The 12,904-nt window shown below is 35.4% G+C and overlaps 1 protein-coding gene across 1 annotated transcript in view; it reads left to right on the forward strand.

The window, feature by feature from the left end:
* The window catches only part of SCN9A (sodium voltage-gated channel alpha subunit 9), a 167,030-nt gene that overhangs the window by 37,557 nt on the left and 116,569 nt on the right, over nucleotides 1-12,904 (forward strand). The gene's annotated exons all lie outside the window — the stretch shown is intronic.

Here is a 12,904-nt window from a genome sequence, read left to right on the forward strand (position 1 = left end):
CTCAGTGATTCAGATGCCAAGACCTCTTTGACAGGTACATATTCTAACCCATATACTTCTGCATTTTGAACTTTTAAAAACACCGATATCCCTCACCTAATGTTATGTTTTCCTAGAATACTGGGGATAAACAGACCTCAGTCCTAGGCCTGGCTCTGCTGTACACAGCTCTGTCATCTTGGACAAAGAAACCTCTAGATGACATTTCACTTTCCTTAATTTTGAATTGTGAGGTCTGACTTAGATTTTCTCTGAACTCCAGTCACTCTAAAGTAGTAGTTTTTTTTTTTTTTTAATTTTTTTTCAACTTTTTTTTTTTTTTTAATTTATTTTTGGGACAGAGAGAGACAGAGCATGAACGGGGGAGGGGCAGAGAGAGAGGGAGACACAGAATCGGAAACAGGCTCCAGGCTCCGAGCCATCAGCCCAGAGCCTGACACGGGGCTCGAACTCACGGACCGCGAGATCGTGACCTGAGCTGAAGTCGGACACTTAATCCACTGCGCCACCCAGGCGCCCCTAAAGTAGTATTTTTAAATGGGACTTCAGTGAATTGTAGCATGTAGTTTTAACACATGCACACATGCTAGTGAGGGTAGACCAGAAGAGAGACCATCACTATTATAGTAAGAATAAATATTTCTTTGTGAAACTTCATTTCAAATATAAGTGAATATGTATACTTGGCCACAAGTAAAATATAGTTTGCTTTGTGGGACTCGGTCAAAACTTATGAAAATGACTTCTGTAGGATTTTAACCAGTGTTTCCACTTGGTTCATAAGGGGTGGTTTGCAAATGAAAACCTAATAATTAACATCTGTCCTCAATACATAATTTTAATTGCCCCAGCCTTAAAAATGCCATGGCCCCAAAAGTGTAAAGCCCCAAATAAAGCCCACACAAGACAGGATATATATGATATAGAGTATATATCATATAGGGTCTTTTTAATTATCCTAAATTTAGTCACTATTGGTCTTGGAAAACTTGAATTAGGAAGAATTGCTGGAATATAGTCATTTATATACAGATCATTTTGACAAAGGCCTATATATGCTATAATTGTTGGAGTCTTATTAAAATATTATATCTATATTTGCAGGTGAATTCCACGGAATTCTCTCATAAGTAAAACCTTCTCTTGAATGGTACCTAAAATATAGTTGTTCAGTGCTTTATATTTCTCTCTGGAAAAAAAAAATTAATTATGGTACTAAGGTAGTTTAATGATGGGATTGTTTTTATAGCCTTCTGAAATTCATAAAATTTATGCTTCTTGAGAGAATCAACCTGTGTGGTAACATATCAAGCACTGATTAAGGTAATTAATTAAGATAATTAAGATAATTTTTTAAAATTAGGAATAATTGTGAAAAATTCAATAAAGTTTGATATATGTAAAAGAACAAAAGTGTACGAAATATGTCAGTGTTGTATTTGATCCTACTAAAAATAACTATATATACTGAGTTATTCAGTTTAATTTAATATGAATCAAATTAATATTACTTAATTTAATAGCTATTTGATACTACTTTAGTGTCATTTGGAATTAGATTCAGCCGCTAATACTAGAGACCTGAACATAGTAGCTTAAACTCCCGGATTTTATCCTTTCACTCAAAAGAAACCCAACGTAGACTTCCAGAACTGGTAGAGTACCCAGATCCTTGTGTGTTTCTGTTCTGTTACTCCTGACTTCCAGTCTGATCACATTGTAGTCTAAGATGATTGATTATTGGAGTGCTAATATTCAAATTCAAGGCAACAGAAAGGAGGAAGGACACAACTTCTCCCTTTCCAGGCATGTGCAAGGAGGTACCATGAAACATTTCTCATATCTGTACTCATATCTGTACTAGTCCCACCCTTACCTGTTAGGAAAACTGGGTAATGTAGTTTTTCAATGGGGCAGATTCCCCAGGGTTCTCAAAGGTGGGGATTAATATTAGAGCACACATATTTCCTTCCTTTTTGTTCCAGGTAATGGGCTAATTTTGGCTTATTTTTTATTTTTTCAAATAATATTGAAGGATTTATTAATCATTTACTGACATTGTGCTTTTTATTCAAAACATGCTAAACAAAGTCATAGCTATTTAAATACACTTTTTAGATCGGAAAAGAACTTAAATACCATCATTTAAATTTTATATTTTCCAGGTGAGGTAACTGGTGCTAGGATAAGCTGGGTTCTCAGCGCACAGTCTCATAAGTGACCAGAGTAAGAGCCAGGAAATTAATATAGGTATTTTTTTTAAAGTTGATAGTACTTTTTCCTACTATATTATGATGGTCTTTATTAACTAAGTGATGCTGTGTTTTTCACTATGCTTTTTAAAGAAGAATATTAGAATATTAATATTTTAACGTGTGTTAATCAGATAAAATAAGATACTTTACAGAAGGACACTTTTTCTATTTTTAACTTTATTCATATAAAGGAAAAGTCTTGTTAGAAACACACTAGTGGGTTGCATTGTAGAAGTTCATTTGTAAGGCATTCATTAAGAACTCAGAATACATTTTCTTGTCAGGAATATGTAATATTTTCACAACTGGCTTATGGTAGCCTATTGAACACTTGATGTACCTAGAGTAGCATATACATAATACTATAGAACTTAACCATTCTATTTCATTTGTTTAGTAAGTATTTAATGTATATCAACATTTATGTTCTAGGCACTGTGCTATATACTGGGAACAAATAAACTTGGTTACTGCCCACACAGAGTTGACCATGTGGCCAAGAGGATAGACATCAAGCAAATAATTCAAAGTGTGATGAGTGCTTCCACTGAAAAGAACAGGGTCCTTAGTAAACACATTAGCTGGAGGAGGAAGGAGTAAATACAGTGTTTGAGGGGAGAGACAGGGAAATAAAAATGGGCTAAAAGGTACACATCCAACCCCAACTTGACTTCAAGAATTGACACTGATTTCTAAAGAGAAAAACTAAAGGCATAAAATAATTTTTTTTCCAGCAAAATATATTGAACAATCCTCAGCAATACTCTGGCACCCAGTTTAGAAGCTTCTTATTCTCCTCCATTTTTTTCCTTTCTCCTCCTCTACATGCATTTGTGCCTCACAACTCACTCTGTAGCCTAAGAAGCTTCCAGCATCTGTGGCTAAAAGGTTAACTGTACCCTTTCCCATTCTCCCTGACAGTTCAACCTTTGGCTAACTTTCTGGTTCTGTTTCCTTGGAAACATATAAAAATGTGTGAATGATATCACTAAGTCATGCTGCTTATGTTAACAGAGACTCTGGAGATACAGAGGATGACCAGTCAGCAAACACCACAGTAATAAATACTGCAAACAAGATCCACTGGGGGATACTAAAATTAGTGGGCAAATGTTTGAAGACAAACAGGATTTCCATAGTCTAAGCTATCTTTCCTAAGATACTTAGCAACAACAAAGGTAAAGTGAGTAACCTGATAGTGGAGAAACTTGACAAAATTCAACTGAATCAAATGACCAAGGTAAACATCTGCGTAGTAAGACACATGGGCATTATGAATCACTTGTTCAAAATAAAGATTTAAAAAATAAATGCATATTACACAGAGAGGAAGAGACAACAAATACTGTAAGTATAGTGCTGTTGTACATGTGTACATTAGATGGGTTGTGACAGCAACCTCTAGTATCAGTTAAATGTAAGGAGAACCGAAACAAAAGATGAAAAATGATCCCTGATTGGTAGAGCCCATCTCAACTGGAAGACCTATAAATGCCTGATGAGACTGTCTTACCTTGGACCACCCTTAATGCAGTGACTCGTGTTAAGTGGGCGTGCCATTTCATGCGCAGTTGTTACAAGTGACTGGCTTACATGAAACATGCAGCTTTTAAGTGATGTGATTCCCACGCTTGCTTAACGTGAACCTTGTTTCCTAGTTCTGATATGGACACACAATGCTGCGCTGATAACTGTAAAAATTGATGAAAAGACTCCTCTAGAAGGGGAATGCCTGTCACTACTACTGTGCTAGTAAGTGCCAGTTCCTGTCATCTCTCCTTAGGCAGAGTGCTGCCATCCTCCGTAGGCCTCTCATCATTCTTTAACTCGCTTTGGGTATTTTGGTGCATTAATGCCTTGGTTCATTTTGTTTCCCCTGTCTGATTGATAATGACAATTGTTATAATAATCACAGGCATTTATTGTGATCTTACTGTTTCAGGTATTGTTCTAAAAAGTTTATATTTATTAACTTATTTAATTCTCAAATGTCCTTTTCATATTCATTTTGCAGATGAGTAAACTGAGATACCCAGTTAAGTAACTTGACCAAGGAGACATAGCTTCTAAGTGTTAGAGGTAGGATTAAAAAGGAGGTATCTTGGCTTGTACAGTCCAGTCTTACAAATCTGCATTCAACCATGTTCTTCTTGACCTGACTGGTCTTTCCTATACCACTTCAAACTCACTTCTGTGTCCTTGTGTTTCCAAAATACTTTTTAAATACTTCTATTCAAGTAGTTGTATCATGCCTCATAAAGACTCTTAACCTTTACAGAGTAGGAATTTTCCTGGTCAAAATAGTTCTGTAAATTCTAGTGACTCCAAAGTTACTATTTCCAACCCAGGCTCATGTTATGAGTTCCAGAACAGCATGGCTAAGTACTTCACCCATCATCTTCTTTCCTTGTTCAAGCCTTATCCTCCTGGCTTTTCTTCTGTATGGAATTATGGGAGCATTTACTTGGTTGACTAACTCAGATAGCTGAAAGTAATCCTTGCTTCTCATCTCACTCCTGGAGTTCCACATGCATCTGTCAATTCTGTCTTTTCATGATCTCTCAAATATGACCACACCTCTACACCGTAATCACTTGCTAGCTGGCCTCTCAGCTGTAAATCCACCCTCTACCCTGTGGATAATGTGAGCTTTGTAAAATGCAGTTTTGTTCATCTTCTCACTTAAATCAATTCCTAGTCATTGCATCTACCTTCTTCTCCAATCTCCTTTCTCTCCACTTTATTTTTTTCAGGGTCATTGTTCCCTTAAAAAAAATGGAAGTAGTCAATTTTTCCCAAATGAATTGGAGTCAATGTTCAAGGTCTACAGCTTAGTGCAGGTACTCTTTACAGAGAGTAGTCTAATATGAGTTCCAAAGTTTGGACTAAAAATCCAGTGACGATGGAATGATTGTAACTGAAAACAGTGACTAGCCTTTGTGGATTTATTGACAGCCTACAACACCCCTCAGAAGATAGAGAACTAAAAACGGAGCCATCCTCTCAGGGAGTTTACAATGTAAATGGCAATTAGAGCTAAATTAGATATTAGAAAGTAAGTTTTTAAGAACCATAGCCACTGCTATATCAAAGAGGCCACCAGATGAAATTGTGATCTAAGCCTAAGTTTCTCAACTCAGCAGGGTGGACATTTGGGGCCATATAATTCTTTGTTGTGGGAAGTATTCCTGTAGGATGTCTAGTATCCTCCCTAGAGGACTCTCCCTAGACTCTTCTCACCAGGTATCACAGCAAGTACTCTTTCTTCTTATTGAATTAGGAGTAATCATAAAAATTGTACTTCTTTTGGTGGAGATAATAAAAATGTACATTTAGTGGATGTTTGCCTAAAGGTGCAGTGTTTATTTGAAGTTGAAACAAAGTACAAATGAGTCTCTGGATGGTGTTGGCTGTTCTGTCATATTGTACATGATGAGCAGTACCTGGTGTCCTTTATGTTCGCAGTAATTGTCATAAAATTATTTTCTGATTTCAGCATTGATCCTGTTTGAATTGAGCAATTAAAGAAATTTTTAAATGTTTATTTTGAGAGAGAGCACACACGCGTGTGCATGTGCAAGCAAGGGAAGGGCAGAAAGAGTGAGAGAGAATCCCAAGGGCACTCTGTGCTGTCAGTGCAGGGCCCCATGTGGGGCTAGAGCTCACCAACCATGAGGTCATGAGCTGAGCTGAAATCCAGAGTCAGATGCTTAACTGACCGAGCCACCCAGGTGTCCCTCTTGCTGACTTTTAAAGTAATCCACTGAGGGGCACCTGGATGGCTCAGTTGGTTAACCATCTGACTTAGGCTCAGGTCATGATCTAACTCAGTTAATGAGTTCGAGCCCTGCATCGGGCCCTCTGCTGCCAGTGCAGAGCCACTTAAGATCCCCACCCCCCATGCCCCTCAAAATAAATAAATAAATATTTTTAAAAATAATAATAAAATAATCCATTGAGTGAAGTGGCTTCGGATCTTCTGTCCCCTTCTCTCTCTGCCCCTCCCCTGCTTGTGCTCATGCTCTCTCTCTCTCTCAAAAATGAATAAATATTTAAAAAAAAATAATGAAATAACCCATTGAGTGAAGCCTACTTATTTCTTGTTTATAGTTTTCATGATCTCTTTAGCTATAAGATTATGCAATTTGAAAGAAGAGTAGAAAATGTTATTGAGTACTCCATTGCTTAAAAGAACTTGTTGAATGTATAAAAGAGAAAATTAGTGAAAATATTATCCCTTAAATGCCAAGGCTCTTGTTAAAAGAGACAACATTACTTAGGAATAAGTGGGGGGGGGGGGAAATCCATCTTGAAGAGAATAATTTAATGGCAATTTTCATGACTATATTTTGTAATGGATTTCATCCTTTGAAGAATTTGATTCTTATATATGGATGTTGCTAAATAATCTTACAGAATAGGAATAAGTAGAATTATCATGTGTAGTCAAGACGAGAATAAAAATTTACAGCAAAGTTCTGTCAGTGGACACCATTTTAAAAAAGTTATAGTCTGAGAGATACAACCCGATCATCAAGAATACAAAAGCATTGGGGTGCATGGGTAGCTCAGTTGGTTGAGTGTCCAACTCTTCATTTCAGCTCAGGTCATGATACCAAGGTCATGGGATTGAGCCCCACAACAGACTCAACGCTGAGTGTGCAGCCTGCTTCAGATTCTCCCTCTCTCTCTGTCCCTCTCCCTTGTTTGCACTCTTTCTCTCTAAAATTAAAAAAAAAAGAATACAAAAGCAAGTTATGTCATGAAAGATAGTATTATGGGCGTCAAAATATAGCATGTCTTACAGAGTTGTTAACTTTACTGACATAAAGCACACATGCTTTTTGAAGCACATAAAAATAGCATGTCTTAGAATTGTTGACTTTATGTCAGTATGTGTTCAGTATCCCAGCTCATAAAGCTAATGTTGAACATTTTTTCTCATTACTGAATGTTCAAAGAATGAGCTAAGTTGATGTGATTACTATGAAAGATAGGTTACAATGTAAATAGAACATAGACTTTAATTGCAAGGAATTTTGTAAGCAAATTCTGCAAAACAGGTAACTATTAATGAAAGCCAAATCATCAAGGAAATATTCAGGAAAGATATATATAACTTAGATACTGATCATTTATTTCAGATAAACAATAAATACATTTTTGGAATAGGTGTGTTGCATGCATTTTTTTTATTTATCCCAAAATGTGCACAGGCAACTAGAAATAATTCAAATTTTAACTGAATGTTGTGATTTTTTTATTTGCTAAGTCTGGCAATCCAACCTGAGGGAAGGTGTAGCGAAGAATTGCCCTATTGGGAACTACTAATTTAGGCCAGGATCATATAATATAGCATTCTTAACATTGTTATTTTAATTATATTATTAGTAGTATTTCTTTTTCTCATAATAATATTGCTATATGTCCATGACTTTCCTAAGGATGAAAAGGTTCAAATATTTTATAATGACATGATTTTAAAATGTAATTTTAAGAGAAATTTTAATTTTGAAGATTTTAAAATATCAAAGTTGTTTTGTTTTATTCTAGCCAGTTCACAATCCTTGTACTGCTCACTGAAGAATTATGATCCTGTCAGGTTAGAGAATAGTCTTGAGTTTGTTGTATGTACATGACTATGATTCCACTTTCAAACATTGAGAATAATAGTGGTAGAGATAAAAGAGAATTATATTTCAAGTGAGTGTTAAAGTTTGAATTTAGATTGAATAATACAAGTTTGGGACTACTGATTTTGCAGAAACACTTTTAATAGAGATTATAAGCAAAATAATCATATCTTTTATAAACTAAGCAAGCATATGAAATGGATTTCACATTTGCATGCTACATTATTTTTCATTCAAATCACTACTTCTGATCTCAGATAATTATTTTTCAGCTAATTCAGAATAAATGCTTTAATCACTTAGCAAAGCTTCCCTGTCTAAAATTAGCTTGTTTTTGTCATAACCTAGTTTCTATGCAGTGAGTCAAACGTAATTTCCCCATATTAGACAAGAATATTGGCTGAGAGCAAGAGGAACAGACATTGGCTGTCTCAGGCCAAAGAGATATTTATTGTAAGGTACTTGGCCCTCACAGAGTCATTGGAAGGCTTTGAGAAGCTGGGTGAGCTGGATGGGGAAATGAGCAGACCAACAGGAGGACTAGAGCTGTTTGGCAGGCCCATGTGACAAGGACTGCTGCACCATTCTGCCACAACTAGATGCCACCATACCTGCACAAAGGCTCCAGCACAAAGGAATTCCAACCAGCCCCTCCTTCACCTTGGCTTCACTCATTCCAGGGTCAGAGTAAAAGGCAAGTGAATCCATTTGGATCAGCTTGGGAGATGTGGCCTCACCCCATAAGCAGGAGTGGAAAGGAAGGGTAGTTTGCCTTAGATTTCCACAGTAAGAGGCTGGGCTTCAGTCCCAACACTGCTACTCACAGTGGGAAATCTTCATTCACCTAGATAAGAAGGAAGGCAGATTGGATGTTGGATAGGAAAAGTGTGTGTGTGTGTGTGTGTGTGTGTACACATATGCATACACAAATCTATAATGTGCTTTTGGATTAAAAAACAAAGCAAATTAGTATCTGATTATGTAAGATTGGTCATGTATGTACAATCAGACAAAGAAAGACTGAATGTTTAGAATCAATGTACTGTATATGCTTGAAGCAAAAGAAGGCATTTTTACTTCAAGTAGTATAATTTTCAAATAGTATCATCTTACATTTGAGTATAAATGCCATCTAGTGGCAATGGATAGCACCTCCCCACCTAGATAATAGGTAATTTGTGGTGCTTTTCTAACTCTGTGAAATTGTAATTCTATAGAGAATTCCCTTATTTTATAAGTTAACTATGAAATAGTGCATTATGAAGAGATAAGAAGAGTGTAAAAAGTAACAGTAAAAATAGATTATATTAAAAAGAAGCAGTTAAAATTGAGGACATGGCATTTTGTCATTTTTTTGTCATTTAATTACCAGATCTTACCCAGTATCTGACACAAAGTGGTTACTCATACTCTTTACTGGTGTTCCAAGAAACGAAAAAGAAAAGGCAAAAAAAAAAATTGTTATTACTTCTAGAAAGTATGATCATCTATTGAGAATACAAAATTGAAAAACTATGAGAAATGAAAATTAAAGATCACTAGATGCAAAGTCACATTAGCAGCAGTTACCAACTAGAATGTATATGCTTTTAAAAAATAGGATATCATTGGGGTGTCTGCGTGGCTCAGTCAATTAAGCATCAACTCTTGATCTCAGCTCAGGTCTTGATCTCAGGGTTGTGAGTTCAAGCCCCATGTTGGACTCCATGCTGGGCATGAAGCCTACTTAAAAAAAATAGGATGTCATTTATAATAGAAACATAAAACTATGAAGTGTGTAGATTAATGTAACTAGGAATACACAAATCCTTACGTAGGAAAAATGTAAATTCTAAAAAGGGATATAAAAGATTATCCACTGGGGCACCTGGGTGGCTCAGTCGGTCAAGCGTCCGACTTCAGCTCAGGTCATGATCTCGCGGTCCGTGAGTTCGAGCCCCGTGTCAGGCTCTGGGCTGATGGCTCAGAGCCTGGAGCCTGCTTCAGATTCTGTGTCTGGCTCTCTCTCTGCCCCTCCCTGACTCATGCTCTGTCTCTCTCTGTCTGTCTGTCTCTCTCTGTCTCAAAAATAAATAAATGTTAAAAAGAATTAAAAAAAAAACAACAAACAACACAATTTAAAAAAAAAAAAGATTATCCACTTTATTAGAAAGTCATTCTATACTTTTGGATGGGAAGATAATATTATAAATATATAAATTCTTTACAAATTATTCTATAAGTTTCAGTTGGCTTTTTGTAGAAAAGGAGAGGACTTGTCTCAATATGTACTAAGACATATTGTAAAAAACCTTTATGGGAGGAGAGGTGAAGGAGGCTACATTAGGCAATATTTTCAGAGCATTACAGTAAGGGAAATTAAAGGTACCTGTTCAATGAAGAAAAGATACCGCTAAGAAAGTTAATGACATAATAGAAGGTATTTGCAATTCTGACACTGAGGTATTAAAATCTGGTATATCCAAGGAATACCTACTAATCAACCAATAAAAGACAACAATCACAACAGAAATATTGGAAAAAGGATAAGAACAACGAATTTACATAAAAGAAGCCCAGAGCTCTAGTAGGCAGACAAAGAGTGCTTAACATCATTTTATTATTTTTTATTTTTTTTAACGTTTTATTTATTTTTGAGACAGAGAGAGACAGAGCATGAACAGGGGAGGGTGAGAGAGAGAGAGGGAGACACAGAATCTGAAACAGGCTCCAGGCTCTGAGCTGTCAGCACAGAGCCCGATGCGTGGCTCCAACTCACGGACTGCGAGATCATGACCTGAGCGAAGTCGGACGCTTAACCGACTGAGCCACCCAGGCACCCCGGCATCATTTTAGACCACAGGAATACTAACTCAACAAAGAAAGGGTGGTTTTCCACTTCTTAGTCTGGTAAAAGTTAGAAAAATATTAAGACAGATTCGACTTGGGAAGAGAATATTGTAAATGTGTAAATGAATAATGTCAAATATTGGTGAGGAGGTAGAGGGACAGAACCTTCATGCACTCCAGTGGGAGAGTAAAAAAGTAAAGCCATTCTGGAGAGGAACTTGCCACTGCTTAGCCCATTTAAATATAGATTACCCTAGGAACCAGCAGTTAAGCTCCCAGGGAACAGTTTCCCAGTAATTCGTAAACAGCTCTATAAAAGTACACCTACAAAGTTGTTCATGACCATGTTATTTTGTGCTGGTGATAAGTGAGTTCATTGAGGACGTAATGAAGTTTAAGCCAGGTAGGAGCCTCAGCAATGTGTTCACATGGTTATCTATTCTGGTAAGATTTACAAAAGTAAGATATGTTAACTATAATATATTAACTATAATTTGCCTCCTATTAAGTAGTGTTAGAGTAGCCATGGGCATATCTGGTTTGCAGCAAAGTGGAGTTGAATTGGGCAATCTTAAAATTAGGATTACTTTCATTTTTATTTAGTAATTTGAACAATTGGAAACTGATAATATTTATGTTCTTGCTTTAGTCTTTTGTAGTTCAATAAAGAAAAATTCCCAAATGTATTCCATTAATTCTGCTAGCAGTTAGTATGACAGCATTTAAAAATAAATTTTAATACACATAATAATATTGCAAATAATTCAATTTATGGTTGGTCATTTAAGATTTATTCTCTAATTTTAAGTTAGTGAAGGGTCTTTCAAAATAAGACTACTTTGAAAAATAGAAATATTTTACAACAGTATACTCTGAAATCTTCAAGGATACTATTTTCTACACAAAGGGAAAAATTCCATCTACTTTTTTTTTTAAATCTGAGAACAATTAGTAATAAAACCACTCAAATGTTATAGACTGAAATAATTGAAAATCAGTTAAGATGAAAGGAAATCTAGTTCATGTATACAAACTGATGAATTTAAGAAAATATACAAGCTGGAATTCATTTATGCATTTTATTTGACACAGTATTAAAATCTGTAAGATATCATTAATGCTTTGTGTAGTCATTGTTCACTTTGTCTAGTAAATTGTTTTATATACTCAGACACACCCATTCTGATGTTCATTTCTTTCTGTGTTTCCATTTTTCTGTTCTTAGGATCTTTTCCTTCTGCCTAATAAATTCCTTTAATGTGTATTTACTATAGTGATGAATTCTCTCAGTTTGCATTTTTTGAAAAATGTTTTTTTTTCATTTCACGTTCATCTTTTTAAACTTTTCATGAAGTACAATATACTTATATAAAAATGCATATATCCTAAATGTATACCCCAATGAATTCTCCAAATTAAACAAATCGTGCAACCAGCACTGGGATAAAAACACAGAACTCCCTCACTCTAGAAGGATATTTTTACTCCCTTTAGTATTCTGGATTGTAAGGATATTATTCTGATAATATTATTATTATTATTATTAGAATAATCTGATTACTCTAATAATATCAGAATAATATTACTCTGATAATATAATATAATATATATAATATATCATCATCAGAATACATTACCATATTGTCAGAAAATCAAGTGGCAGGTCTACTTTTTTCCAAGCACAGTTATAAGCTAAGGTTACACTGCTCTCGAGGATTTCATAATTTTAGAGGTTCCAGAGACATCTAATTCTAACAGTTAAGTACAACTCTCTACTTATGGACTGCAGTTAAATGGTGATACCGTTAAGGGCACCTCACTTTCAGGGACAGCTCCTTAATACTGATGAGGAATAACTATGAGTTAGCAGGGCTTGGGAGTTGGAGAGAATTACCCTGGTTCAAACTAGCTTTCTAGTGAAATGGACTGGATAAATCCATCATGAAGATAGAAAATTATTTGATAAGGTTGTATTATATTTGACTACTTACTTCTGATGACATTGTAAGAAACTATATAAAGTTAAAAGCAAATGGAGATATACTGAAGAAATAAAGGATTATATGTAGATTCACAAAGGCTCTCTTAATTCCATTCTACCTACCTAAATGTAAAAATTTCGTTAATTTTAAAGTTTCAGATAACAAAGCAAATAATATGGCCATTACCTAAATCCCTAAGTATAAT

The sequence above is a fragment of the Neofelis nebulosa genome, chromosome 2 (genome assembly GCF_028018385.1).
Source record: "Neofelis nebulosa isolate mNeoNeb1 chromosome 2, mNeoNeb1.pri, whole genome shotgun sequence".
Classification (NCBI taxonomy): domain Eukaryota; kingdom Metazoa; phylum Chordata; class Mammalia; order Carnivora; family Felidae; genus Neofelis; species Neofelis nebulosa.